The sequence below is a fragment of the Canis lupus genome, chromosome 21 (assembly GCF_011100685.1).
Source record: "Canis lupus familiaris isolate Mischka breed German Shepherd chromosome 21, alternate assembly UU_Cfam_GSD_1.0, whole genome shotgun sequence".
Lineage (NCBI taxonomy): Eukaryota > Metazoa > Chordata > Mammalia > Carnivora > Canidae > Canis > Canis lupus.
The window spans coordinates 45250814-45257025 of record NC_049242.1 but is presented as its reverse complement, the minus strand read 5'-3'; positions in this window follow the sequence as shown (position 1 = coordinate 45257025).

Genomic DNA, 6212 nt, shown 5'->3' with positions numbered 1-6212 from the left:
TTCTTTGTTCATAAAGTGCAGCATTATAATTATCTCCTGGGCTTTACTCTCTCTATCCTACCTACCTTTTTTCTTTTCCTTATCTGAATTGCATAGTACCACTATATCAACAGCACCATGGACAAGTAGACAGAGTTCAGCTATTGCCCAGGAATTTTAAATTAAAATATTTATGAGACCATTGTGTTTTATAAGATAATAAATGCAATAGCAGGCCATTTATTGGCTGACTGTCCATCTGTTCCAACAATAACTCAAATCTGGAAGGGAATATAATCCTGAGCTGGAAGAGAAAACCGCTATCAAGTGCCAAACTCATATTTTTCCTTTTATGTGTTAATCTGGTCAGTAATAGCACTTTTACCCAGGGCACATACTTACAGAGGGAAAAACAAATCAAAATATTGAAAATGTTTTGTTGGAAGAATGACCAATGTCAGAATAGAATTCTTCAGACCTTATTCATTTTTCAAAACAAAATGAAAATGAAGTCTAAAATTTAAGTAGCATTTAAAGACTAAACTAAGTTTCAAAATTAGAAACGATTTTAATATAGTAAAATTGATCATTCATAGAATATTATAAAAAGGGCTACACTGCATTCTTAAAAATGATGAGTTTTTTTAGTGAAATGAAGTGATTGGCTTCTGTCAATTTGAGTTAAAAATGTATTTCCTACAGCTGTGCAAATGTCATATTTATTAAATAATGACAAAATTCATAGTACTTTGCTGTCTTAGAAACTGATAAAATTCAGTGGGTGAGAAATAATTACGTGGTTTGGTAGAATAATAAGTTGATACACATGTACAGATAGATATGTAACTTCAGTTTTCCATGATTGCAAAATAAATAATTTGCTAAAAATAAAAAAGTACTCTCCTATTGACTCTAAAATTTCTAACTCATTTTATCATTCAATCAGAAAAGCAGAACTACTGGAAAACACACAACTGATTGTTAGGATTAGATCTTACACAATTTAGGAAGCTGGTTAAATAGACTTTGGGAGGTTGTTTATACCGTCTGGGGCTGAAGCCCATAGTCGGCAGGGCAGGCAATAAGGAAAGGAAGATGGCCATCCCACGGGGACAGCAAAGACTAAAGGAAAATTCTGAGGATAAATGGAATCCATGTGGACAGATTGGAACTTGCATGGATTGCTAACTGCCTCTCAGCCTCCAAATATGCCCATGAGCCTGTCCTGATGATAAAGCTGGTATCCTTAGCTCTAGGAGAACATGCACCTGGTCCATGAATCAGAAAATTAAGAGGAAATGCAGCAGGAGCTGGAGTTGCTTGCAGGTCCAGATGCTGCTCCACATCAAGAAAAGGTGAGCTGGAACAGCAGATAGATGATAACACAGGTAAACTGCCTCGTGCCTTGTGACCTATTCTAACCTATGAGTGTAAAAAGAATACAACTGCTATCTTCCTACTCTCTTCCAATTTTCATTTAAGTAAATCTGGCCCACACTAAACCCAGATTGATAAGGGGAAATGTATTTCTGCGAAATGTAGCTCTAGCTGTGCTGAATTGATACAATGCAATTCCACCACAATTCAGCCCTTGTCTACTCGACATTTATATACACCTTTATTAACCACACTTAAAGTAATTTATATGTAAGGGATGCCTGGGTGGCTCAGCGGTTAAGCACCTGCCTTCCACCCAGGTTGTGATTCTGGAGTCCCATGATCAAGTCCCACATCGGGTTCCCCACATGGAGCCTGCTTCTCCCTCTGCCTTGTCTCTGCACACCACCTCCCCGCCCTGGCATCGCTCGTGAATAAATAAATAAAATCTTTAAAAAATGTATATGTAAAACAATAGCAAAATTCTGCTTCCATACAACATAAGGCAACTGTCCCTTGCACAACCCTCTCCCCAAAATGAGATACAATACCCTTTATTCATCCTTAAGGGATGCTCATCCCTCCTCAATCACATTCGTCTTTGATATCAATCAAACTATGATTCATTATTAACTACTATTAATTTTATTAGTATCATTAATATTTTAGATGTTAGGCAAATATAAGAGGAAAAGATTTAAGAAGTTAACATATACACAAGTAAGTATATGCATATAAAATGAGAAATACTATCCATAACTATCACAGTTCTCATTTCTGCCCCTGGCCACATGACTATAATTGATATTTATAATTACACTGTTTTCCCACTTTTTGCTTCAGCAAAGTACCTTGTCCAGTTAGGATTTTTGTTGAGGTCCTGAGAGTCCCTCTTGTATTTGATTGTTTTCATTTTTCCAGTAACTTTAACCACTGGGTATGGGAAGACTAAAAGGGACCCCAGAGAATCTCCTGCATTCCAGACATACTTCTCTTTAGCCCATTGTATCTTAGCAGCCATATTTCTCATTGATAGGATCAATCACCTCAGACAAAACACCAATACTCTCTTTGCCTATTGATTCACTAATATGAGGAGCCCAAAGAAGCCAAGTGGTAGTTTTAATTCTGAGTTTAATGAAACTATTGATGTAGGCCCTGGTTTAAACATTTCTCCCTTGGGAACTACAACAAGCAAGCCCAAAGAATGTGAGTATGGGCAACACTAATGATGTTAGTGGATTTTAGGGTAACAGCAAGAAGTCATTTCTCCTTCACCCCTTGTTTTCCAGATTTGTGAATCCCAATTATGAGAAAAATAGCACGATAGGTTGGTTGCTGCTGTAGACTATATATGGCATCCTGGAGGCAGTACCCATGCCCCACAGGATTTAGTTGTCTTGTTGGCATTTCAGAAGGCTATGGCATAATTGTATTAGGCCAGTTGTTTCAGAATGATGGGGGATCATAAGAACAATAATTTTCATAGGCATCTCTGCATTTATATTCTATAAAACAAATTTCGTGGTCGGGAACTATATTGTATGAAATGAGGTACTCCTTAAGATCACAGATGGTGGATTTGGAAGAAAGACTGCAGGCAAGGAAAGCAAATCCATAGAGGATAAATGTCTATTCCTTGGAAAACAAAGTCCTGCTCATCTCTTGATGGAAGGATGTAGGTGGGTGTCCTACAGGAGCCCTATTGGAGAGTATTTTTTTCTGTAGATGTATTTGACAGACACCATCCTGCCACCCATCCATTCATTGTCCTCATTCCTCATAGATTAAAAATGTCTTTTTAAGAATTGTGTACTTATCTGATGCAGGCATTGATGCTTTTGTAAAATCATGATCTTTTTTATTCATGACATCTCTATTAGGGTCTATAGAAATGATTATGTCTCCTATTAGACCAGACAGTAGAGTCAATGAGAGGAGAAATCTGTAAATATATTTTCATGCAAATATCAGCAGCAGCATAGAATTATCATTATGATTTGCTTAAAAAATAAATATCTGGGGATGCCTGGGATGCTGTCAGTTTAGCATCCAACTCTTGGTTTGGGCTCAGGTTGGGATCTCAAGGTCCTGAGATCAAGTCCCCCATTGGGCTCCACACTCAGAACAGATTCTGCTAAGACTCTCTCTCCCTTTCCCTCTGCCCCTCCCCTGCTCAAGTAAACAAATAAAATCTTTAAAAATAAGTATCTGTCCACACTGGGTTTAATTTGAGAGTCTGAGTCTGAGACTGGATTCTTTTAGGTGGGCCAAATCCTATCTCCTACTTACTGTGGTCTAAATTGTGTCCTTAAATTTCGTATGTCGAAGTCCTAACTCCCAGAACCTCAAAATGTAACTCTATTTAGACATAAGATCTTTAAGTGAAAAATAAGGTCTTTAGAATAGGCTTAAGTCCAATATGACTGGTGTCCTTATAAGAAAAGGAAATTCAGACACAAAAATGATAGGAAATGCACACATGCAGAGGGACAGACAGCAATGGGAAAAACACAGTCACCTGCAAACCAGAAGAGGCTTTAGGAGAAATCAAACTTGCCAACACCTTGATCTTGAACTTGTAAGCTCCAGAACTGTGAGGAAATAAATATCTGTTCTTTAAGCTACCTATTCAGTGGCATGTTAATATAGAAGCCCTAGGAAATGAAGCTACTACCCAACTGGTAATGAAAATTTTATGTGCTTGTTTCTCCCCTTGCAAAGTCATAAACTACTCGGAAATAGTTACTATGTCTTCTCACTTTTCATTATCATCACAGCAACATGAGGGACACAGTAGTCTTATGATAAATATTTGCCAAATTAATAATAAAAGGAAAAGAATATTTAGGTTTTGAAGCAACAATTATTTTAAGTGATAAGTAGATATTTTAAACTTGGACTAGCATAGCCATTAAATTTTGAAAGTTACTATATTTTTGGAGCATGACCTTTATTTAAAGATATTGACAAATGTTATACAAAAATAATAATTTAAAAACTGAAATCTTTAAAGGAGACATTGGGAAAAATAATGAGTCAAACAAATGCTTTTTTTTATATGTGTTTGTAAAGAAATCACAAAGCAGTTACATATCTTTCTTTTTTCACTCTGTACTCAGCTTTCTACCTGCCTTTCAAGGTCTTCACTTACTCAGCAAACAATTATGAAGGGATTGCTTACCTGTGTGTCACTTACTAGGACTACAGAGATAAAGGAATGGCCATTCTTTCAAGAAATAATTTATTTTGATGAAAAGGAATTTGGTGCATTCATATACATTAACAAAAAAGGCGTATTGAAACTATTTCAAAGCAAAGCCCTATATATGATAATGGCATCTTAATTACTCCATACATTGATAATAAAGGAGAGCTGAATTCACCTGACAGCTCTAGTACCAAATTGAATTTTCCTTACTGCCTTGCCCAAAAAAGATAGGATCCAGGTGTTGGAGAGTGGTGGCTGGTGGTGGAGAAAAGTTACTACAGGTTTTCCTCTTGAACTGTGCTACCCAGCCGGGTACACAGTGCTGTCCAACAGCAGCGTTACATTTTTCAACTGAGCATCACAGAAGACATCACTTGGTACAGTACAACGTGCCATCCAATCACATTCGAAAGACTACATCGGATTTTTCAGCAACATATCCTCTAAAGGACTTGTGCATGATATCCTCCAAATGTCTTCCTCAGTAATTTGCTCTTTAACAAAAATATCACTTTGAGTTAGCCTTCCTAATTCCATTGTCTCGTAATAAAGCTCATCATCCGTATCACCAATTGGTTCTCTCACCAAAACAACAATCTAATTATCTCATTTCTCGGTTTAAGTCTTTCCAGGTCTCCTCTTTGTCTACAGGATGCCAAACATATCAGCAAAGCAAACAAGACTTTCATGATCTAGAGCCCCAGATCCTGTACTCCGCTCCAAACTTTCTCTAACACATTGGGTAAATACCCATGGGCAGACACAACGTGCTTTCTGGCATCCCTTTGCCAATGCATCCACTACCCCTAGAACATGCTCTACTTCATCTGCTTGTAAACATGTAATTCATCCTGAATTCCTTCTGCAAACATTTAGTAAACACTAAATGAAAGATGATTAGAACATGTTTCCTATATTCCAAGGTAGAACTAGGGACAATATGCTTTTAAATAAATATCATAACTTTGCAGAAAAAGTAAAAAGTTATACTGTAACAACTATGATAAAATAATGGCTGAGAAGAGAAAGAATGATGGAAAAGTTCAACGAAAGGGACTTTGGAGCTAGAATTTAAAACAATGTGAGAAGCTCACGTGTGAGGAAAAGTGGAAAGGACAAAACCTACAAGAGCACTGAGATGAAGAAGAGCAGGAAGTGGGCAATCTGGCTGGATCTTCTCGAGGAGAAATGTGCTGAAACAGAGGCAGATAAAAGGGAGATAGATTCAGCTTTGGATTCTACATGGATTCTACATGTGTCAAGACCTACTTTCAAAGACACATTTTTGTGAATACTTCACTAATACCTCTTCTTTTACAGCCCATGGTGTTCTTCAGTTCTATGTCAAAGTCTTCCCATCTCAAATCTGATGCCAAGTCACCCTTTAATTTCACATCTGGTATTTATTTAAACTGTCATTTCCAAAATGTGTGTATGTTTGTGAACATGTATTCACTTTTAATACAGAAATTATTCTGTTTCAAAATACCATTCAAACATAAACCCCAAAAAGTTAGGATAATATCTGATACATAATATTTTGTAAGTATTTTAGCACATCTCTAGTTTCTTTTTTTTTTTTTTTTTTGCTTGATCACACTTATTGCATGAATTTCAAACATAAAGAAAATGGAAATATTTTATG